This window comes from Heterodontus francisci, chromosome 12, assembly GCF_036365525.1.
Source record: "Heterodontus francisci isolate sHetFra1 chromosome 12, sHetFra1.hap1, whole genome shotgun sequence".
NCBI classification, from domain to species: domain Eukaryota; kingdom Metazoa; phylum Chordata; class Chondrichthyes; order Heterodontiformes; family Heterodontidae; genus Heterodontus; species Heterodontus francisci.
Window position 1 is genome coordinate 25,616,293 of NC_090382.1, and position 25,209 is coordinate 25,641,501.

A 25,209-nucleotide genomic window follows, 5' to 3' on the forward strand; every position below is an offset into this window, starting at 1 on the left:
ATCATGAGTGTGGGACAAGCTTGATGGACCAGCTGGTCTTTTCCTGCCCATTAATTTTGTGTGTTCGTATGAAACCCCTGTTTCTTTGCCCCTTGCACCCCCATTCCCCCTACACCTCTCCATGACAAATTACATGGATGGAACAATTGCACAGGCTGCGACTCAGTGCCTGTTAGTTTCCGCAGCTGATGTGTGCTTCTGTCATGCAAAGCTTGGCATTGGGAGTGGGGCGAGAGCGGTGCCACAGTATAAGATTTGTATTTAATGCGTCTTGCAGTTAGAATCATACAGTACAGTATTAGGCCATTCAACCCATCATGCCTGTGCCAGCTCTTTGAAAGAGATTTCCAATTAGTCCCACTCCCCCTGCTCTTTCCCTATAGCCATGGAAATCTGTCCTTTTCAAGTATTTATGTAATTCTCTTTTGAAAGTCCCTGTTGAATTTGTTTCCCCTGCCCTGACAGTCAATGCATTCCAGATCATCACAACTTGCTGCATTAAAAAAAAACTCCTCAACTCCCTCTAACTTTTTTTGCCAATTTCCTTATATTTGTGTCCTTTGGTTACTGACACTCCTGCCAGTGGAAACATTTTCTCCCCATTTACTCTATCAAAGTCCTTCATAATTTGGAGCACTTCTAATAAATCTCCCGTTAACTTTCTCTGCTGTAAGGAGAACAATGCTAGCTTCTCCTGTCTCTCCAGGTAACTGAAATTCCTTATCCCTGGTACCATTCTAGCAAATCTCTTCTGCACCCTCTCCAAGGCCTTGATATTTGAGCTAAAGTGTGGTGCCCAAAATTGTGTACAATGCTCCAGCCGGGACCCAGTCATTTCTGAGTTGATAAGAAGAAGCACAACACATGTTACATAATGGTTTCCAGAGAAAACATTTATAGGATTCTACGTCAACCTTGCAATAAAGATCCAGAGCGCATGACAGACGTGTCACTTGTCAATAAGACTACATTGACCATCTAATTTACCCAGTTCCTGAACTCAAACAGTTTGTTTGCGATTTCAAATCTGGTTTTGTTTCTCGTCAATCTTCTCCCATCTTCTCCTGAGAGCGGGAGTCCCTTGCTGGCGCATAGTTCCACAGGCACCAGTTGCCAACCTCCACCTCAGCCAAGAGATTGTCCTTCATATGCAAGCCTAGTCAGGCTATTTTTCTGTGAGGGGTGCCAATGCAGTCAGGCCTGATGCTGTGCTTGCCTAATTCCCCACACAGGACCTTTCCAGCACACAGGCACTGAACAGCAATTAGGAGCGAGAACACTGAATGCTTTCAGGGCAGCTATGAATTAGTCTGCTACATAAATACATTCAATTTTAACTGGAGTTATTAACCAGCAGGTCGGAGTGATATTAAAATAAAAATATTTTCTGATACATTATGTGCCCCTAAACCTGTAAATTGTAGAATCTGGATGAAAAAGCAAAGAGAAAGGAAAAACACTGCACAAGGTATAAATATATCAATGATTCGAAAATAAATATCTTCACTTCTCAGCAATTATACATAACTTCACATTTAACAAATGTCCTTGAAGGGACCCACAAACTGAATGGCACAGTTAAAGACTGACGGAAATCATTGGAACATTGGTCAACAAACCAAACTGCGTTCAGCAAAACCCTCCCATTTATCGTGAAAAAAAACAAAAAAGGAAATTTTGAATATTTTGTGTTCTTGACATCCAGCCATTTGGCTTTCCATCCGTCCTCCCTCCTATATCTGGGCTGTGCTGCCCTCCGAGGTTTCACACACTTAATTTTGCTGCACATTCAGACTACAAGATTAGCATCTGTGTAAGATGTGTTTTGGCTTTGAGCCAACCTTAAACACCAGGTGCTTAAATTGTCCTGAACTGGTTTCTAGAGTGAGGTGGAGCAAGGCTAAACTCTTCAAGGGCGTTCGTTACCCCTCAGTATTGCACTGGGAGGGTAAGTGCAGATCTTGTGCTCAAGTCACTGGAGTGGGACTTAAACCCACACCTTCTGACTTAGAGCTGAGATTGGCACCAACTGAGCCACAGCTGACACTGTCTATGGATGAGTCCCCTTATTGGTTAGGGGGCTGCCAAAATTAGGCGACTCATTGCTGGAATCCAAAGAGTAAACTAGTTCAGGTGTGAATTATGGTTTTGTTGACGTAAGTTTTACATTTGGTTGTTGCGGATTTTGGCAGCTAACATACTAGCTTCACCAAATGAAGACAGTTTCCAGATGGGGCTAGTATTATTCAGGTTGGTGCAAACTCTCCTGATTGGACGTGTAATGATTGATGGAGTCTCCTGTCCAATCGGCAGATGAGTCTCAATTGTAATGGCTGCACTGGTGGAAGAAAAGCCCAAACCTGGGACATCATGTACAGCTGCACTTATCACATTGAAAGCCAGCTGAGGGGTGGGGGCAGGGGGTGGTAGATGTGTGACCTTTTGTAATCGATTAAGTGACTAGCAAAACCTGTAATGAATCCGAACTGTATGAACAACATCTAAAGGGAGTCAGTTTATGATGAAAAGCAAACTAAACAGCGGATGTTGGCAATCCGAAAGAAAAGCAGAAAATGCTGGAAACACTCAGCAGGTTGGGCGCCCTCTGTATCGAGAACAGAGAACAGTTTTGAATGGGGATACTTTATCAAACTGGAGGAGATTGGAGATGGCCAGCATCCAAAAGGAATAGAACAAAGGAAAGGAAGAGGCAAACACAAGAAGCAGCAGCAGAAGATGAAAGACTTGCATTTGTATAACGCCTATCATGACCTTAGAATGTCCAAAAGTTCTTTACAGCCAATGAAGTACTTTAGAAGTATAGTCACCATTGTAATGTAAGAATGCCCTGTAATGTGTGGAAATGGAAAACAGGAGGGGGTTAAATGGCTGAAGTCCCAGTCTGGTCTGGGGAAAGCTCAGTAAATTATAGTGTGAAGGGGTAGCGAAGGGGCTTTTTTTGCTGAGGCCGGGGCTGAACATGTTGTTGGGGCAGAATAGAGGCAGTTGGCCCAAAAGGGCCTGTTGTTGACACTGAGAATGACCACTGTTTGGTGGTGGCAACAATCTCAAACAGCTCAAGACCAGCTCCCAAGAATAATCCTGCAGCGATGAGATGTGGGTCTACATCCATGGTTCCACTGTAGTGAGCTCTTTGCTTTCAACTGTATTGTACTGGGCAGCTACTGCCTCACAGGAAGGATAACAAATGAAAAACCTACAAGGAATGAGAGTTTGAATAGCAATCTTACACATGGTCGACAGATGGTGGGGATTGCTCAACATCCAATGATATTCCAATAATGGTACTAGCTCTGGTAACATGGCACAATGAAGAGGGTCATGAACAGAGACAGGCTAACACAGGGCCAGAAGTAACTCTCCAAGGTCACAAAAACTATGGTGAACATCTGCAACTCTCTCTCCATCACCACAAGGTTACAAATGTGTTCAATTAGAGCATTCAAGACTGAGATCGATTGAATTTTATTGGGTAAGGGTATCAAGGGTTCTGGAGCAATACCAGGTAAATGGAGTTGAGAAGCAGATCAGCTATGATCTAATTGAATGGTGGAGCAGACCTGAGGATGCTGAATGGCCTTCTCCTGTTATTAATGTTCCTATGTGACAGGGCTGGAGGTCGCATGGGGCCCCAGGCCATATCCGCCTGCACCACTGTCTTGTCTTGATGAAAAAACGTGGCAAACATCTAAAGTGATCAGAATAGACTGAGTACACAGGCTAGCTCATTGAATTATGAAACAACAGCAACAACTTGTGTTTCTATAGCGCATTTAACATAGTAAAACGTCCTCAGGCACTTCACAGGAGCATAGTCAAACAAAATTTGACACTGAACCACCAAACAGAGTAAACGAGATCAGTAGGGTTATTTTCTTTAAACACTGGTCCTCAATACACATTGTACTTATATATACAAAAATGAAGGTTTTTTTTAAAAAAACCTGTTTAACTTTGCCTTTTCCAGCTGGTTTATTGCCCCAGTTCTCGCTATGGATTGCTACATACTAGAAAATGTCCCTGCATGGTTGTGTGCAGTGATGATGTGCCAGCCCTCCAGAGCCATACTTTTGTCTTTACCAGTGTTCCGGGCCATCATGTTAAACACTACCTATTAATTGATCACTGTTCTTGAGGGCTCTTTCCCAGCCCTGCATTTCCATTGTTAAATTTGAAGAGAACAGGAAACCGGGCCACATTTAAAACAGACAAACAACAACTCCCCCCAGCCCTGTCTGTTTAACTAAAACTGCATTTGACAAAAGGCAGAACTTATTTACAAAATGCACAGAGAAAATCCATTCAGTTAGCACCCCACCCCCCACACTCCCGCCTTCAGTGTAAGTACAGTCACCTGCAACGGTGACATTACGTCTCAAATGTGCGACACGTGTAATCCTTAATTGGACAATGCAGTGAGCATCGATGAGTGGACGTCACAGATGTCGAACCATTGCTTGGACACGCTACCGCGGCCATGCAAGCCCCTGGCCGGCAGTGCGGGATTAACTTGGCGCTCTGCTTCGCTCACCACCTTCCAGAAATACTGATCCTTCATGAAGAAGAGTGCGCGGTGCACGTAGGAGTAAAAAGCAGCATCCAGGTTCCCCACTGGATGGTCGCCGGCCACTACCGGTGGGAAGAAGTCCACAATCTTTTTGGGAAACCCATTAACCTTCTGGTTATGATCGATGGTGAAGGCGGTCACCTGTAGAAAGGCAATAAAAGGACTAATGTGTGCAATGAATTGGAAAGAACAGGCTGATTTTATTACACTGAGTTTGGGTTCATGTCCTTTTGCTTTGAAGTTGAGGTATCCATAGTATTTCCCTGCTCCCTTCCCTGCATCCCACCCCCAATACCAACCTCCATTCCTATTTTTCTTGCTTTCTGAAGGAGATGCTTTACTGCTGGTTAATAGGTGTTAGCTATGGCTCAGTTGGTAGCACTTCAGAGTCTTAACCACATTGTCTGTGCAGATATTCCTCTGTAGTATTGAGGGACTGTTGCACGGTCAAGAAGAGCTTTTGTTTTGGATGAGACATTAAACTGAGTCCATGTTCTGCCCTCTCAGTTGGATGTAGAAGATCCCATGACACTTTTGCAAGTCTGAGAGGTGACTGAGAGAGGGGAGCAATAGGATGGATAAACTGATAGTCTAGGGGCAGGACAGATCTTGTGAGTGAGACAACATAATCCTGAAAGGTGGACCCCGGAGTTTGAGACAACGGTGAGGGAGCTTAGAAAGCTGAGCAACATCTGAGAGTCTAGAACAGGAGCAGGCCAGAGTCCTGTCTGGATTGAGCTCCAATATCAGCTATTACAATAAATATTATAGAAGATGACCTGCTTGCACTCCGCCTCCATGTCCTACATTCTTGGGTTTCTGAGTAAATTATACATTCAACTTCTGAGCTTTGACATGTAAGAATAGCAGTTTATAGGTGATGCGAACGTAATGTATAAACATGGCAGCCGAGCTTACCTCATCACCCCTGAAGAAATAAATATTTCGGTCTCGTCTGTCAAAATAAGCGGTGTCTATTGGGCTGGGAGCACCAGGAAACCCTTCACTAATGAGCTTGGGATATCTGGTGCCATGTGCGTCTTGAGTAAAAGCCATATCATTAATAGGGTCATAGTGCCAGTACTGCGTTCCTGCAAATCAGATGGACAGAATTAAAAATGGCCGATGCTTAAAGTTCTTGCCCATACCTCCAAGCTTCTCCGCTCCTCAAATGCACTGGTGATAGAGTCATAGCGTTATACAGCACAGAAACAGGCCCTTCAGCCCATCGTGTCTGTGCCGGCCATCAAGCACCTAACTATTCTAGTCCCATTTTCCAGCACTTGGCCCGTAGCCTTGTATGCTATGGCATTTCAAGTGCTCATCTAAATACTTCTTAAATGTTGTGAGGGTTCCTGCCTCTACCACCACGTCAGGCAGTGTGTTCCAGATTCCAACCACCCTCTGGGTGAAATTTTTTTTCCTCAAATCCCCTCTAAACCTCCTGCCCCTTACCTTAAATCTATGCCCCCTGGTTATTGACCCTTCCGCTAAGGGAAAAAGTTTCTTCCTATCTAACCGATCAATGCCCCTCATAATTTTGTATACCTCAATCATGTCCCCCCTCATCTTGTGATGATGCCAAAATGGAGGGTGTGTCTGACAGCAGCTTCATCCATTTCATTGGGGAGGCTGATGACTTGTTAGCATAGGAAGATTAGGAACACGTGTAGGCCATTCAGCCCCTTGAGCTTGTTCTGCCACTCAGTCAAATCATGGCTGCTCTGCACCTCAAATACATTTACTCACCTTAGCCCCATACCCCTTGATACCTTTACCTAACAAAAATCTAGCAATCTCAGTCTTGAAATCCTCAAATGACCCCCATTTGAGGGGGCCTTTCTGGGGTAGGGTGGGGTTGGGTGGGGAGTGCCTGGAAAAAGAGTTCAGATCTTCACTACTCTGTGTGTGAAAAGTGCTCCCTGATTTCGCTCCTCAATGGTTTAACTCTAAATTTATGATTATGTCCCGTTTTCTTGCTTCCCCCACCAGAGAAATTGAATTCTCTGTATAAAATTCTTCTAACATTTTAAACCCCACAATGTCAATGCTCATGGGAATGAAGCCAAGTTTATGTGACCTGTCCTTGCAACTTAACCCTCTAAATCCCAGCATCAATCTGTGCTGCACGCCCTCCAAGGGCAATATATCCTTCCTGTAGTGCAGTGCCCAGAACTGAATGCAATTCTCCAGATGGGGTCTGATCAAGGCTTGGTGTAACTGAAGCATCATTTCCTCCTCTTTGCATTCCAGCCACCTTGCGATAAAGACCAACAATCCAGTAGCCTTTTTAATTTCTTTTTTTACCCTGTCTTTTAAACAGTCTTTTAAGGACAAAGACAAGTTTTGTACACAAAACTCACCCTGTCGAACAGAATAGCAACCACATCCTGTTTCTGTTGTTCGCACTCTTGCTTTCTATATTTCACTGACTGTGCGTGAAAAGTAAGGGAAAGTTAAGGTATTGCACCCCAAGCTTTGCTAAAAGAAAAAATTGCATGTATATATGCCAGTTTTGAAGTGCAGTCACTGTTGCAATATAGGAAATAGGGCAGCCAATTTGCACACAGCAAGTTCCCGTAAACAACAATGCAATAATGACCAGATAATCTTCTACTGATATTGGTTGAGGTATAAGGTTGGCCAGGATTTTCCTGTTTTTCTTCAAAATTGTGCTATGGGATCTCTTATGTTTACCTGAAATGGCAGATTGGATCTTCATAGAATCATAAAACGTTGACAGCATAGAAAGAGGCCACGTGGCCAATCGTGTCTGCGCTGACCAAAAATAAAATAACCACCCAGCCTAATCCCACTTTCCAGCATTTGGTCCATAGCTCTGCAGGTTATGGAACTTCAGGTGAACATCCAGGCACCTTTTAAATGAGATGAGGGTTTCTCTCTCCACCCTTACATGCAGTGAGTATCCTTGATTAGTCCGAGCCTTTCTAACTGACAGTTTATCCTATCTCTCAGAATTATACAGGAGGGTGGGGGGAGGTGCAACAGTGAGGGAAGCTTGTGTTGATGGGGGGAACCCTCTGTGGGGCACAGGGTGCTGGATCAGGAGGGCCCGCCCCATCTCCCTTCACCTGGGCCCTCAAGGAAGCCGCCAGGTTTCACTGGGCGACCTCCTGTGCTGTTGAAGTTCCCAGCTGCCGCTGGTAAAATACCAGTGGCGGTGGGAGGAGGTGCTTAAGTGGCAATTAATTGGCCACTTAAGGGCCTCAACTGGCCTGGGACAGGTAGGCTGTTTGCCACCTCACCCGCCGCTCGTAAAGTTGCAGCAGGGTGGGAAGGTGATGGGAATGGCACCCCCACCTCCCGCACAATTTTACACGTCCCCATGCCTCCAGCCCACTCCCTTAGGGGGTGTAAAATTCCAGCCATAGGTTCTTACAGCACAGAAGGAGGACATTTGGCCCATTGTGTCTGTGCTTGCTATTTGAAAGAGCTATCACAATAGTCCCACTCCCCTGTTCTTTCTCCATAGCCCTGCAAATTTTTCCTTTTCCCATTTTATATTTGTAACTCGCCTCTGCATCCTCTTCAAGCCTTGATGTCCATCATAAAACGTGGTGCCCAGAACTGGATACTCCAACTGAGATCTAACCAGTGATTTATATAAGGGTTTAGCATAACATCCTTGCTTTTGTATTCCTTGCCCCTGTTTAATAACATCCAGAATTTTTTTAATGTAACCCTTTCCATAACATTTCTCGGTGACATTTTTTTCGGTTACACTTAATCCTAGTCAAAAGTATTCCAACCTGGTTAAGTTTCCGAGGCATATGTAATTAATCTACACCTGATTGGAGCATTCTTTCCACTGCCTTGCTCTTGACAGCTATAGTAGGCAATGAAAATGTAAGTTACAAGCAAACAAAAAATAATTGAAAGATTCCAAGTTGGGTGTAAATGTGAGAAAGTTAAACCTTTTTTTTTAAAGCAGTGATTCATACAATTAGAAAAATATTCATTTTTCACCTCCTGTACCTGACTCTCTTTCTTCCATTGGCAAAGCAGTATTAATTTGCTGCATATTTCTCCACATACCCACTGACAAACTCCTAATTGACCTGTCAGACAAACAAAGGCAGGGTTTGGATCTGTAACTGACCCAGCATTCATTTCAAGAATCCATCATATTTATGTCTAGCCCAAAGGGACGCACTCCCACAATCTATTTACAATGGTATGATGTTCCTCTCTTCTACCCTAAAGGTGTGGATTTGGGCACCTCATTTTGGACTTTGCAGAAGTGGCCATTCTTCATATGTAAGTCTAGACAATCAAAAAGTCTTCTTTAGGCATATAAATAGTAAAAGGGTGGTAAAAGAAGAAGTGAAGCTGATTAGGGATCTGCATGAAGGCAGAGGGCATGGATGAAATACTAAATGAGTACTTGTGTTTATCCTAACCAAGGAAAAAGATGCTGCCAAAATCGTATTGAAAGAGGAAGTATTTGAGACACTGGATGGGCTAAAAATTGATAAAGAGGAGGTATTAGAAAGGCTGGCTGTACTTAAAGTTGATAAGTCACTAGGACCGGATCAGATGCATCCAAGGATACCCGAGGGAAGTAAGGGTGGAAATTGCAGAGCCACTGGTCATAATCTTCTGGTCCTCCTTAGATACAGTGGTGGTTCCAGAGGGTTGGAGAATTGCAAATATTATACCCTTGTTCAAAAAAGGGTGTAAGCTTAAGCCCAGCAACTACAGGCCAGTCAGTTTAAACTCAGTGGCAGGAAAGCTTTTAGAAATGGTAACCCAGGACAAAATTAGCAGTCACTTAGACAAATGTGGATTCATTAAAGAAAGTCAGTACAGATTTGTTAAGAGCAAATCGTGTTTAACTCATTTCATTGATTTAGTTGATGAAGTAACAGATAGGATCGATGAAGGTAATCTGGTTGCTGTGGGGTACATGGACATCCAAAAGGCATTTGATAAAGTATCATATAGCAGGCTTGTCAGCAAAGTTGAAGCCCATGGAATAAAGGGGATAGTGGCAGCATGGATACAAAGTTGGCTGAATGACAGGAAACAGAGTAGTGGTGAATGGTTATTTTTCAGACTGGAGGAAGGTATACAGTGGCATTCGCCAGGGGTCAGTATTAGGATCACTGCTTTTCTCGATCAATATTAATGACCTGGACTTAGGTGTATAGGGCACAATTTTAAAATTTGCAGATGACACAAAACTTGGAAGTATTTTAAACTGTGAGAAGGATAGTGATAAACTTCAAGAGGACATAGGCAGGCTGGTGGGATGGGTGGACAAATGGCAGATGAAATTTAACGCAGAGAAGTGTGTAGTGATACATTTTGGTCGGAAGAACGAGGAGAGACAATATAAAATAAAGGATGCAATTCTAAAGGGGATGCAGGAGCTGTGGGACCTGGGGATATATGTGCACAAATTGTTGAAGGTAGCAGGCCAGGTTGAGAAAGCAGTCAATAAGGCCTACAGGATCCTGGGATTTAGAAATAGAGGCAGAGAGTACAGAAACAAGGAAGTTATGATGAGTCTTTATAAAACTCCGGTCCGTCCTCAACTGGAATATTGTGTCCAGTTCTGGGCATCACACTTTCAGAAGGATGTGAAGGCATTAGAGCGAGTTCAGAAAAGATTTATAAGAACGGCTCTTGGGGATGAGAGACTTCGGTCACATGGATAGATTGGCAAAGCTGGGGATGTTCCCTTTAGAGAAGAGAAGGTTGAAAGGCGATTTGACTGAGGTGTTAAAAATTATGAGGGGTCTGGACAGAGCAGGTAGCGAGAAACTGTTCCCATTGGCTGAAGGGTCAAGAAGCAGAGGACACCAATTTAAGTTGATTGGCAAAAGAGCAATGGCAACCGGAGGGAAAACTTTTTCACACAACGAGTGGTTAGGATCTGGAATGCATTGCCTGAGAGTGTGGTGAAGGCAGATTCAATGTGTGGCTTTCAAAAGGGAATTAGATAATTACCTGAGTAAAAATTTGCAGGGCTACGGAGAAAAGGCGGGTGAGTGGGACTAGCTAAGTAGCTCTTACAGAGAGCCGGCATGGAGATGATGGGCCAATTGGCCTCCTTCTGTGCTGTAACCATTCTATGATTCCAGTTGGTGGGCAATTCGGCCGAAGATCAATTGAGAGCTTGCCCTCACCTGTCATCCACAGACATACATTTCCCAGCAAGAGCCACATGCGTTATTTTAAGTGTTAGATGTGGCTCCATGGTAGTACTTTTGCCTCGGAGTCAGAAAATCCTGGGTTCAAATCTGACTTGAGCATATAATTCAGGCTGGCACTTCAGTGCAGTTCTGAGGGAGTGCTGCCCAGTTGGAGGTGCTGCATTTTTGGTTGAAATGTTAATCTGAGGCTCTGTCTGCCTTCTCAGGTGGACATAAAAGATATCAGAGCACTATTTTGAAGAAGAGCAGGAGAGTTGTCCCAAATGTCTTGGATAACTTTTATCTCTCAATGAACACCTGAAATAGATTCTCTGGTCATTATCACATTGCTGCTTGTGGGACCTTGCTGTGTGTAAATTGACTGTTGCATTTCCAACATTACAACCTTGATGACAGTGTAACATGGTACTTCATTGGCTATGAAACACTTTGTGACATCCCGAGATTATAAAAGGTGCTATATAAATGCAATTTCTTTCTTGGATAATGATTGGGAGCTGAAGTCAAGACTGATTATTTTGACTTCAAAGTTGAGGCTAATGATAGCAACTCATTGAATTTAGCTAACTCAGTCCAGCCCAGAGAATGGAATGTGGGATCTTTCTAATCTGAATGACTTAATTTCCCATCTGGCAATGTATTTACCATTAAGGCAATGGGAGCAGGGGGAATTGTAATTGTTCCCTTTAACCAAACCTTCCTATAAATAGGGAACAAGATGTATCTTACCTTTGAAGAAGTACTGCGCATCTCTCTTCTCCTCAAGATTGCTGCTCCATGCCCAGATATGAACAAATGCATCTATATCTGAATCAGGGAGATTACGCCATCCTGTGGAGATAGGAATTGGATCTCCATAGCGTGTCCTGTTGCTCCTGTTCTCGTACATCCAGTACCAGCTCTTCCTGAAGAAGTACGTATTGAAGTGGTAAGTTACAGTGCCATCGGAATTCTCACGCTGATAGACCCAGTCAAAAACCGTGCTGAAAGCACCTTCACAAACACCTGTAAGTTAAGGGAAGAACAGCATGTTACCAATGCTGACTACGCATAATCAATGTGGATCCCTCACCACTGAAAACATAACATGCCACTCCTTTGTGAAGATGTGGCCCCATGTAAGCTCATTGCTAACAGCATGTATAGTGTAGGTTGAATAGAATCTCAGAAGAGCTGCTTGGTCTAAGCACGAAGACAAATATGTTTCTGAAGATTTTGTTTTCTGGTCGGTACTTTCAGTGAGATTGTCAATGGCAATTTGTTTTAAATATTAAACCTTAAACATTCACTCCCTCCCCCACCGACACACAGTGGCAGCAGCATGTACCATATACAAGATGCACTGCAGCAATTTGCCAAGACTCCTTTGACAGTACCATCCAAACCTGCGATCTCTACCACCTCAAAGAACAAGGGCAGCAGATACATGGGAACACCACCACCTACATGTTCCCCTCCAATTCACACCATCCTGACTTGGTACTATTTCACTGTCCCTTCGTCATTGCCAGGTTAAAATCCTGCAACTCCCTCCCTAACAGCACTGTAGGTGTATCTACACCACACGTACGGCACCACCTTCTCAAGGGCAATTAGTGATGGGCAATAAATACTGGCCTAGCTAGCATTGCCTATATCCCATGAACGAATAAAACAGTATTATTCATTCTCAGGAAGCTGACATCCCTGATTACTCTGAAAAGGTGGTGGTGAGCCTTCTTCTTGAACCTCTGCAGGTGTAGTAAGTGTCAACCACATTGGTGTGGAACTGGAGTCACATATAGGTCAGTAGATTTCCTTCTGTAATGGGCATCCATGAACGATTAAGCTTTTACAACAATTCAACAGCTTCATGGTCACTTTTTCTTTTTACTGATACCAACTTTTTATCTTTAACTGAATTCAGATTTTCACACAGCCATGGTGGGATTTGAAATCATGACTTACTTGATTAATTAGTCCAGGTCTTCTGGATCATTAGGCCAGTAACATAACGAGCAGAGTAGTAATCTCAGGATTGTTACCGGTGCCACGTGCTAGTGAGGCTAGAAACAGGGAGCGAGTGCAGCTGAACACGTGGCTACAGAACTGGTGTAGGAGGGAGGGATTCAGATATGTGGATCATTGGGATACCTTCTGGGGAAGGTGGGATCTGTACAAGAAGGACGGGTTGCATCTGAACTGGAGGGGCACCAATATCCTGGGCGGGAGGTTTGCTAGAGCTCTTCGGGAGGGTTTAAACTAGTTTGACAGGGGGATGGGAACCGGAGCTACGGATCAGTGGATGGGGTAGCTGTTGAACAGGCAGATACCGAGTGCAGAGAGTCTGTGAGGAAGGTTAGACAATTGACACGACAAAGTTGCAGCCAGTATGATGGGTTGAAGTGTGTCTATTTTAACGCAAGAAGTGTCAGGAATAAGGGTGATGAACTTAGAGCATGGATCAGTACTTGGAGCTACGATGTTGTGGCCATTATGGAGACGTGGATATCACAGGGGCAGGAATGGATGTTGGATGTTCCGGGGTTTAGATGTTTCAAAAGGAATAGGGAGGGAGGTAAAAGAGGTGGGGGAGTGGCATTGCTAATCAGGGATAGTATCACAGCTGCAGAAAGGGTGGTCGTCGAGGAGGGTTTGTCTACTGAGTCATTATGGGTGGAAGTCAGAAACAGGAGGAGCAGTCACTTTGTTGGGAGTTTTCTATAGACCCCCCAATAGCAACAGAGACACGGAGGAACAGATTGGGAGGCAGATTTTGGAAAGGTGCAGAAATAACAGGGTTGTTGTCATGGGTGACTTCAACTTCCCTAATATTGATTGGAACCTCCTTAGTTCAAATAGTTTGGATGGAGCAGTTTTTGTCAGGTGTGTCCAGGAAGGTTTCCTGACTCAATATGTAGATAGGCCGATTAGAGGGGAGGCTATGTTGGACTTGGTGCTTGGCAACAAACCAGGCCAGGTGGCAGATCTCTCGGTGGGAGAGCATTTCGGTGATAGTGATCACAACTCCCTGACCTTTACTATAGTCATGGAGAGGGACAGGAGCAGATGGGATGGGAAAATATTTAATTGGGGGAGGGGGAATTACAATGCTATTAGGCAGGAACTGGGGAGCATAAATTGGGAACAGATGTTCTCAGGGAAATGCACGACAGAAATGTGGAGGTTGTTTCGGGAGCAGTTGCTGCGACTGCTGGATAGGTTTGTCCCGATGAGGCAAGGAAGGGATGGTAGGGTGAAGGAACCTTGGATGACAAGAGATGTGGAACAGCTAGTCAAGAGGAAGAAGGAAACTTACTTAAGGTTGAGGAAGCAAGAATCAGACAGGGCTCTAGAGGGTTACAAGGTAGCCAGGAAGGAACTGAAGAATGGACTTAGGAGAGCTAGAAGGGGACATGAAAAAGTCTTGGCGGGTAGGATTAAGGGAAATCCCAAGGCGTTCTACACTTATGTGAGGAACAAGAGGATGGCCAGAGTGAGGGTAGGGCCGATCAGGGATAGTGGAGGGAACTTGTGCCTGGAGTCGGAGGAGGTAGGGGAGGTCCTAAATGAATACTTTTCTTCAGTATTCACTTGAGAGGGGGACCTGGTCGTTTGTGAGGACAGCGTGGAACAGGCTGATATGCTCCAACAGGTTGAGGCTAAGAGGGAGGATGTGCTGGAAATTTTGAATGATATGAGGACAGATAGGTCCCCGGGGCCTGACGGGATATACCCAAGGATATTACGGGAAGCGAGGGAAGAGATTGCTGCGCCTTTGGCGATGATCTTTGCGTCCTCGCTGTCCACCGGATGATTGGAGGGTGGCAAATGTTGTTCCCTTGTTCAAGAAAGGGAATAGGGATAACCCTGGGAATTATAGACCAGTCAGTCTTACGTCGGTAGTGGGCAAATTATTGGAGAGGATTCTGAGAGACAGGATTTATGATTATTTGGAAAAGCATGGTTTGATTAGAGACAGTCAGCATGGCTTTGTGAGGGGCAGGTCATGCCTCACCAGCCTTATTGAATTCTTTGAAGATGTGACAAAACACATTGATGAAGGAAGAGCAGTGGATGTGGTGTATATGGATTTTAGCAAGGCGTTTGATAAGGTTCCCCATGGTAGGCGCATTCAGGAAGTAAGGAGGCATGGGATACAGGGAAAGTTGGCTGTCTGGATACAAAATTGGCTGGCCCATAGAAGACAGAGGGTGGTAGTCGATGGAAAGTATTCAGCATGGAGCTCGGTGACCAGTGGTGTTCCGCAGGGATCTGTTCTGGGACCTCTGTTCTTTGTGATTTTTATAAATGACTTGGATGAGGAAGTTTGCTGATGACACGAAGGTTGCTGGAGTTGTGGATAGTGTGGAAGGCTGTTGTAGGTTACAACGGGACATTGACAGGATGCAGAACCGGGCTTGGAAGTGGCAGATGGAGTTCAACCTGGAAAAGTGTGAAGTGATTCATTTTGGAAGGTCGAATTTAAATGCAGAATACAGGCTTAAAGACAGGATTCTTGGTAGTGCGGAGGAACAGAGGGATCTTGGGGTCCATATCCATAGATCGCTCAAAGTTGCCACCCAAGTTGATAGGGTTGTTAAGAAGGCGTATGGTGTGTTGGCTTTCATTAACAGGGGGATTGAGTTTAAGAGCCGCGAGGTTATGCTGCAGCTCTATAAGGCCCTGGTTCGACCACATTTGGAATATTGTGTTCAGTTCTGGTCGCCTCATTATAGGAAGGATGTGGAAGCTTTAGAGAGGGTGCAGAGGAGATTTACCAGGATGCTGCCTGGACTGGAGGGCATGTCTTACGAAGAAAGATTGAGGGAGCTAGGGCTTTTCTCATTGGAGCGAAGAAGGATGAGAGGTGACTTGATAGAGGGGTACAAGATGATGAAAGGCATAGATAGAGTTGATAGCCAGAGACTTTTTCCCAGGGTGGAAAGGGCTATCACCAGGGGGCATAATTTTAAGGTGATTGGAGGAAGGTTTCGGGAGATGTCAGAGGTAGGTTCTTTACACAGAGAGTGATGGGTGCGTGGAATGTCCTGCCAGCAGTGGTAGTAGAAGCAGATACATTAGGGACATTTAAGCGACTCTTGGATAGGTACATGGACGATAGTAGAATGAAGGGTAGGTAGTTAGTTTGATCTTAGAGTAGGTTAAAGGTTCGGCACAACATCGTGGGCCGAAGGGCCTGTACTGTGCTGTACTGTTCTATGTTCTATGTTCTATAACCACTATATTACCAAACTCAATGCTGTATGTAGTTAAGAGAGCAATTCTACTTCCGCTGCTGCACCCTGCCCCAGTACCTTTCATTGATCAAGTACCATATGCTGCTCCCACAGGTACCAACAGCCCAATCACTCTGTTGCTTTAGTAATCATTTTTCATGTGTGTCTATAGACAGTAAGGAGGTGAAATTCCTCTCCACATAGGAAAATTCTGCCCTTCTCTAAACCAACAGCATTCAATTAGAAATAAAAACAGAAAATGCTGGAAATACTCAGCAGGTTGATAAGCAAGGGGGTGTAATGTTATCGGGGGTAGATGGGAATGTGGAGTCGAGGTTACAATCAGATCAGCATGATCTTATTGAATGGCGGGTCAGGCTTGAGGGGCCAAGTGGCCTCCTCCTGCTCCTAGTTCATATATTCATATGTTCGTAGGTCTGGCAGCATCTGTGGAGAGAGAAACAGAGTTAACGTTTCAGGTCGATGATCTTTCATCAGAACTGGAAAAGTTAGAAATATAACAGGGTTTTAAGCAAATGCAGAGACAGGGAAAGGGAGGAGGGGAGGACAGAATAAAAGGAAAGTGTATAATAGGGTGGAAAGCAGGAGCGATTAAATGACAAAAGGGATGATAGTGCCAGGCAAAAGGAGATGGTAATGGGACTAGTAGAGAGACAAATGATGTGTAAATGGCAATAGCAGAATCACTACCAACAGGTGCTGTCTGAAAAAATAGGAGCAGTTGTTATGATCTGAAATTATTGAACTCAGTGTTGACTCCGGAAAGTTGTAAAGCATCTAATTGAAAGATGAGGTGCTGTTCCTCGAGCTTACATTGAACTTCATTGGAACAGGGTAGAAAGCGGAGGACAGAGTTGGAATTGGACAGACAATTGAAATGTTAAGTGACCTAAAGTTTGGGGTCACACTTGCGGACTGAATGGTGTTCTGCAAAGCAGTCACCCAATCTGCAAATGGTCTATTCCATGTACAGAAGATCACATTTTGAGCAGTGAATACAGTGGACTAAATTAAAAGAGGTACATGTAAATTGCTGTTTCACCTGGAAAGAATGGTTGGGGACCTGGACGGTGGGAAGGGAGGAGGTCATCGGACAGGGGTTCTATCTCTTCTGCTTGCATGGGAAGGTGGTGTGGAAAGGGGAGGGGTTGGGGAATGATTGAGGAGTGGACTAGGGTGTCATGGAGTGAACTGTCCCTTCAGAATGCCGAAAGGGAAAGGGAGGCAAAGATGTGTTTGGTGTTGGCATCAGGCTGGAAATGGTGAGGGATAATCCATGATTAGGTCATGGCTGCAACAACTTATATTAATGTAGTGCCTTTAATGTAATAAAATGTTCGCAGAAACATTATAAAACAAAATTAGACACTGAGCCACATAAGGCGATAGGCAGATGGACAAAAACTTGGTCAAAGAGGCAGGTTTTAAGGAGTGTCTTAAAGGAAGAAAGAGAGGTAGAGACACAGAGAGGTGCAGGGAAGGAATTCCAGAGCTTAGGGCCTAGGTAGCTGAAGGCACAGCCACCAATGGTGGAGCAATTAAAATCATGGATGTTGAAGAGGCCAGAATTACATGAGTGCACATATTTTGGAGCATTGCGGAGCTGGAGGAAATTGGTGAGATGGGGGGCTGGGGTAAGGCTGTGAAGGGATTTGAACACAAGGATGAGAATTTTAAAATCAAGCCGATTCTTGACAGGGAGCCAATGTAAGTCAACGAGCACAGGGGTGATATGTGAAGCAGACTTGGTGAGTGAAAGGACATGGGCAGCAGAGTTTTGGATGACCTCAAATATACAAAGGGTAGAATGTGGGAGACCAGCCAGGAGTGCATTGGAACAGTAAAGTCTAGAGGTAACTAAGTCATGAATGAGGGTTTCAGTAGATGAGCTGAGGAAGGGATGAACTCAGATGTTGTTATGGAGGTGGTCTTAGTGTTGGAGCAGATATGTGGTCGGAAGCTCATCTTGGAGTCAAATATGACACCATGGTTGCGAACAGTCTGGTTCAGCCTCACACAGTTGCTAGGGAGAGGGATGGAGTTGGTAGTTAGGGGATGGAGTTTGGAACAGGGACCAAAGACAAAATGGAACCCCCGGAGATGGGCTAGGAGGTGGGGGGAGCCCATAGAATTACGACGAGAGGCAGGGGCACGGAGGGCCCATCGCCTTCCTGGTGCACCGCTATTAAGTCGAGGGCAGGATAGGCCAAAGATGGCCTTCCCACCCATACACTAATTGAGGCTCTTAAGAGGCCTATATATCAGCCACTTAAGGGCCTCTTCCCGCCGCCACTGGCATTAAAAGGACCGGGATCCTGGCACCGAGATGTTAATTGGCCTGGCGCCATTAAATAAAGCCGGCTTTGGGGGGAGCTCCAAATGGCCGAGGTGGGGGACCCACCGCCTTTTTGGCCCAGAGCTGTGAACTCCGCCGGTTCCACTAAACCCTGCCCAATGGCTTCAGTCTTCCCAATATTTAATTTGAGGAAATTTCTGCTCATCAGTTCTGGATGTCAGATAAGCAGTCTGATAACTTAGACACTGAGCCACATAAGGCGATAGGCAGATGGCCAAGAGAGGTGGTGGTGAGGTAGAGCTAGGTGTCATCAGCATACATGTGAAGATTAATGCTGTGCTTTCAGATGATGCCACTGAGGGGCAGCATGTAGCTGAGAAATAGGAGGGGCTTAGGATAGACTCTTTGGGGACACCAGAGATAACGGTGTGGGAGTGGGGACACAGATTTGGGAGGCGACAATGTGTTCAAGGATTTTGGAGAGGAAAGGGAGGTTGGAGATAGGCTGATTTATATCTACCCATCTTGTTTCATAACCCTTAATACCCTTGCCTAACAAAAATCAACAGCCTCAACAGCTTTATGAGGGCAAGAATTGCAGATTTTCACTACCCTTTGTGTAAAGAAATGCTTTCTGACATCATCCCTGAACAATCTAGCTCTAATTTTAAGGTTATGCACCCTTTTCTGGACTCCCCAATTCTAAAGTTTTCCAGTGAAAATCAAATCTGGTAAGAGAATTGTATCACTATTAAATAAAAAGCAGGAGTGTAGAAAACTTCAGAAAGTAGTGTAACCCCTCCATTTCTCTTCTTTGTTAAATGGAATAGTTCCTTTACATCTCACCAGGACACATGCTTCCAATGCTTGTACTTACCATATAAGTGCTGTATAGCCTTTCTGTCTAACCAATCCAGTTCAAAGTTTTCACTTTGGGTGTTGTAATTGGGGTGCATGACAGAGCCTGCTCGAAGGAGATGGGGCAAACCAAGGGCATGGCCAATTTCATGGACAGCAACCTGAAAGAGAAGGATGCAAGGAAGGAGTCTGTAAACCTAAGCCACAATAAGGAGATCATTTTCTTGGTTACAATGCATTTAGGTTACTTAAAAGGAGTAAGGAAACACAATGAGGTTTACTTAAAGGTGCAGTATCCCTTTTCCGCTGGCTTTTGTGCAAGTTCATTGAGATATTCAATAAAGTGAAGGCACATTATCCCTTTCATGAACTGCTGCATTGATCCAATCTTGGCTGTTTGATTGTAACTTTTTTTATTAAACTAATCTGCTCTTAATCCGTACCAAAGTAATTTTCAAGAACATTGGGATTTCCCTTTTCTGATTTTGAGCAAACAGAGATTATTGCATTTGTATGAACAATTACTACAATTATAGATAATTGAGAGGTCCAGGTGATACCATGAGACTGAAGCTTGAGCACCTTTGAGTTGTCATCTGACCCCAAATATTACATTACAGCTTCAAAGATTGTTTTGTCTCTGCTGTACCACTTTATTTTAATGCTTTAGCAGTTTTCTCCCCTTTTCTCCTAACTGGTGCTGCTGAGTCTAATCAGTAGACTATTCAACCACAGAGGGTATCGGGCCCGAGTCCAATCCTGCTCTCACTGGCTGTCTACACGTACACAGTCCAACAGGAGCTCACTGGATCATGATCAGGAGCGCTGGATGATATTCTTTTACTCTCGCTCCCTCTCTAACCCAGAGAGATCTCTGTAGGCTGGCCACTTATTGCCCTGCCAGAGATCGGTTAATGCTGTAAAAAGTGGGAATTGAATATGTATTCTGGAATTTTCGTAACCACTTCCATCAACAGGAGATTGGTACAACCCAACAACTTCCACAAAAACCCCCTCCCACCCCAGAAAATGGCATAAGTGGCTGAAAAGGGCCCTTTCTCTGTGTGTTCTGCTTTGGATTGCTCACCCTCCAGGATCCTGGGGTCTCCAGCAATGAAACATTAATCTCCAGGACACTAATGCAAGTAACTGATGGTTAAGAAGCCATACAGGATACTTTCCTTTATGAGTTGAGGCATAGAATATAAGAGCAGGCAGGTTATGCTAGAACTGTATGAAACAACAGTTAGACTGCAGCTAGACTACTGTGCAGAGTTTTGATCACTGCATTGCAGGAAGGATGTGATCACACTAGAGTGGGTACAAAGGAAATTAATGAGGGCTGAGGGGAGATTTAATTATGGTGTATAAATTGATGAGGGACCTAGATAGTGAGTGGGAAGGATTTATTTTCCTTTGCAGAGAGGTCAATAACCAGGGGCCATTGATTTAACCTAATTGGTAGTAGGATTAGAGGGGAGTTGAGGAGAATTTTTTTAACTCAGAGAGTTGTGGGGGTCTGGGACTCACTGCCTGAAAGGGTGGTAGAGGTAGAAACCCTCAACTCATTTAAAAAAAAAACTGGGTAGACACTTGAAGTGCTGTAACCTATAGGGCTATGGACGAAGAGCTGGAAAGTGGGAATAGGCTGCATATCTCTTTTCTGCTCAGCACAGACATGATGGGTTGAATCTGTGCCATAAGTCTATGTTTCTAATCCTGGTAAAAAAAATCAGGTCATTAATGAAAATAGTGCCCTTTTAAAATAATTTCTTTGATTAGTTTTGGCTATTCGTTGTAAAAGTACTGCAAATGAAGAAATAGCCTGTTTGCTTGACAGTCAAGAATCATTTGAGATGCTGAGGGATCGCAAAAGGTTAGTATGCAGGCACAGCAGGTAATTAGGAAAGCCAATAGAATGTTATCGTTTATCGGGAGGGGAATTGAATACAAAAGTAGGGAGGTTATGCTTCAGCTATACAGGGCATTGGTGAGACTACATCTGGAGTACTGTGTACAGTACTGGTCTCCTTATTTAAGGAAGGATGTAAATGCGTTGGAGGCAGTATTAATACCTGGAATGGATGGGCTGTCTTACGAGGAAAAATTGGACAGGCTAGGCTTGTATCTGCTGGAATTTAGGAGAATAAGAGGCGACTTGATTGAAACATATAAGATCCTGAGGGGTCTTGACAGGGTGGATGTGGAAAGGATGTTTCCCCTTGTGGGAGAATCTAGAACTAGGGGGTCACTGTTTAAAAATAAGGGGCTGCCCATTTAAGACAGAGATGGGGAGAAATTTTTTCTCTTAGAGGGTTGTGAGTCTTTGGAATTCTCTTCCTCAAAAGGCGGTGGAAGCAGAGTCTTTGAATATTTTTAAGGCAGAGGTAGATAGATTCTTGATAAGCAAGGGGGTGAAAGGTTATCGGAGGTAGATGGAAATGTGGAGTAATCAGTTCAGCCATGAACTTATTGAATGGCAGAGCAGGCTCGAAGGGCCGAGTGGCCTACTCCTGCTGCTAAATCGTACGTTCGTATCTTTTCGGGTCCATTTGCTATCTAATTGGCATGGGACGGTGGTACCTTGTGAGGACAGACATGTCGCGCCACAGATGTCTGGAGTGTGGTGTGAGGCAGTTGGAGGCAGGAGGTCACTTGATGAAATCTCCAGGAATACCTCCAACCCTAGTTCCACCAATCTCCGACCAAAGTTAATGCATGGAATTGGGAAAACCCAACGGAAATTCCAGGTCAATATGTACAGAATTTGGTGCTTCCACCCACCCCAAGGCCATCAGTGGATGCACTTAATTTTTTTGTAGTTTTAGAGTTGTTTGGATTAGTTGTGAAAGAAAGTTTATTGCACCTGCCACCTAAGTGTCAGTCTTCAGAAGAGAGTTGGAAAATGCAACTCCCTCAGCATGCTTGTATTGAGCACTGAGGCCACCATATATTAATTCCAATGCATAGTTTTAGTCATGGGAAGCTACATTGGAATCTTTCTCTCCTAATGGCTCAAATGATAAGTTTATCCACCAATGTAGAACAGTGTGATATAAACCAGGAAGGTTCCACCTTCCATTCCCGGTTTGTACCAATTTACGTTCTCTTAACTGGTGAGACAATTGTGGGGGGTGAGGGGCAGTGGTATGTAAGGATCAATAAATAACCTCGGTATGCTTTTAATGGGAAGGGGGTGGGGAAATCAGCCAAGGTTCCTATTCCTGATTGCTTAATCAGGGAATTCCTTCATGGTGAGTATCTCTGGGTGTCAGATGAGGTAGATAAGCAGTAAAGAATAGCAGGAGTGGGAGCTGAGCGAGTTGCAAAGTGTGGCGGCAGAGGAGATTGGAGACCAACTCAAGCACAGGCAGAAAGTGGGTAAATAAGTGGTGTTAGAATCAGTGGAGAGTGGAAGGAGTGGCAAAACCAGAGAGAACCAAGGTCAGTATCGAGGATAAGTATTGAGGTAAGGATCTAAAATAAAGAACCAGAATAATTAAACTGGGTTGAAAAAGTGTGCGGTTTTAAGTGTTAAATTTTAAGTCTTTAAGCCTTAAGCATTATTTCTGTTATGTTTAGAGTAGTTTAACAAATAGAGGATTTGCTGAAAATAGAGACATGTTGTCGAAGCATGTTTATTGGTTATTCTTGCGATTGTCCTGATGAGTGCAAGACAAAAAGCTTCGACAACATGTCTCTATTTTCAGCAATACTCAAGATCTGTACTACTAAATGATTATTTGTATAAATAGAGGAATGACAGGCAACCACAATCTCATCAAATGCGCAAACTTTGCCATCTGCGAACTCCAGGACGTTTCTCGAGAACCACATGTGCAGGAAGTGTTGTCAGCTGGAGGAGCTCGAGCTCTGGGTTTCAGAGCTTGAGCAGCAGGTGGCGACACTGTGGTGCATCTGTGCGACTGAGAGCTACGTGGATAGCATATTTCAGGATGTGGTCACCCTGAAGCTTAACAGTGTGCAGGGAGAGAGGGATTGGGTGACCGCCAGACAGTCAGGGAGGATGAGGCAGGTAGTGCAGGAGTCCCCCGAGTGCCTCTCTGAATACTGTTGAGGGCAACTGTTTCTCTGGGGAGTACAGCCAAGTTCACAGTATCATGGATAGCTCTGTACAGTCGGTAAGGAGAAAGGATAGAGAAGCAATAGTAATAGGGCATTCAATAGTGAGGGACACAGACAGGTGTTTCTGTGACTGCAGATATGATTCCCGGATGGTATGCTGCCTTCCTGGTGCCAGGGTCAAGGATGCCACTGAGAGGTTGCAGAACATTTTGAGGTGGTGGGGGGAAGCGGGGTGGTGGGGTAGGTGTGGGTCGTGAGGATGAACAACCAGAGGTCATGGTCCATATTGGTACCAATGACATAGGTAGAAAGAGGGATGAGGTCCTGCAGGCAGATTTTAGGGAGCTAGGAAATAAATTAAAAAGTAGGATTTTAGTAGTGGTAATCTCCAGATTACTCCCAGTGCTACGTGCTAGTGAGTACAGAAATAGAAAGATAGAGTAGATGATTGTGTGGTTGGAGAGATGGTGCTGGAAGGTGGGCTTTGCTTTCCTGGGGTATTGGAACTAGTTTTGGGAGAGATGGGACCTGTACAAGCAGGACCTCAACAGGGCCAATATTATGATGGAGAGGTTTGCTGGTGCTGTTGGGGAGAGATAACACTAGCTTGGCAGAGAGGTGGGAGCCTGAGCATAGATTCAGAATGAAGAGAAGCAAAGCTGGAAATGGAAGGCAGAAAATCAGAAAGTGAGTATGGAAGGCAGAGGAAAGAAAGGCTAGAAAATAGATAACAAAGGAGTTTGGCGGAGCTTAATGGTATATACTTCAATGTAAGGAGTCTAGTGAATAAGACAGGTGAGCTGAGGGCACAGATAAACACTAGGAAGTATGATATCATAGCTATTACTGAAATGCAACTTAAAGAAGGGCAGGAATGGCAGCTCAACATTCCTGGTTACAGGTTTTTTTCAGACAGGTTACAGAGGTGGATGAAAGCAGGAGGGGTCGCAATATTGGTCAAGAAAATAAAACCCAGTTGAGCGATGATATGCTAGAAGGATCATCAAATGAGGCCATATGAGTTGAATTGAGGAACAAAAAAGGGCAATCACATTGCTGGGAGAGTACTATAGACCCCCAAGCAGTCAGAGGGACATGGAAGAGCAATTATGTAAGCAAATTGCTGAGAAATGCAGAAACAATTGGGCAGTAACAGTAGGACATTTCAACTACCCTAATATTAACTGAGATAAAATCAGTGTAAAAGGTATAGGGGAATTAGAACTCTTAAAACTTTTTTAGCCAGAATGTTGCATGCCCAAAAAGAGAAGGGGCAGTTCTGGATTTAGTTTTAGGGAATGAAGCTGGGCAGGTGGAAGGGATATCAATGGGAAAGAATTTTGGCAGGCATGATCATAATTCAGTTAGTTTTAGTGTAGTTATGGAAAAGGACAAAGATAGACCAGGAGTAAAAATTTTAAATTGGGGAAAGGCCAATTTTACTAAGCCGAGATGTGATTTGGCAAAAATGAACTGGAAACAGCTACTTGAAAGTAAATCAGTGTCAGACAGTGGGAGGCATTCAAGGCGGAGATAGAGTAGGTTCAGAACAAATATGTTCCCACAAAGAAAAAAGGTGGGACTCCCAAATCTAGCCACCCCCACCCCTCCACCCTGGACAGCAAAGGGTATACAAAATAGGATAAGGCAAAAAAGGGAAGCTGATGTCAGATACCGAAAGCAGAGCCAAGAATAGAAATTGCAGGGGGGGTGAAATTAAAAGGGAAGTTCGGCAAGCAAAGAGAGGATATGAAAAAATATTGGTAAGTAAAATCAAGGATATAAAGAGTGAGAGGATAAAGAGTAGGATCTTTACAGGCAAAAAAGCTAATCTGCATGTGGAGCCGGAAGACATCTTCACAAAAAAGGGATACAATGCAGACATTGTAGTTAAGGAGGGGGATTGTGTAATATTGAATGGGATAAACAGAATGAGAGTGGAAATATTAAGGGGTTTAGCAT

The 25,209-nt window shown here is 44.2% G+C and overlaps 1 pseudogene; it reads right to left on the minus strand.

Moving 5' to 3' along the window:
- Positions 1–920: 920 nt before the first annotated feature.
- Positions 921–25,209, minus strand: part of LOC137375686 (matrix metalloproteinase-21-like) — a 45,846-nt pseudogene continuing 21,557 nt past the window's right edge.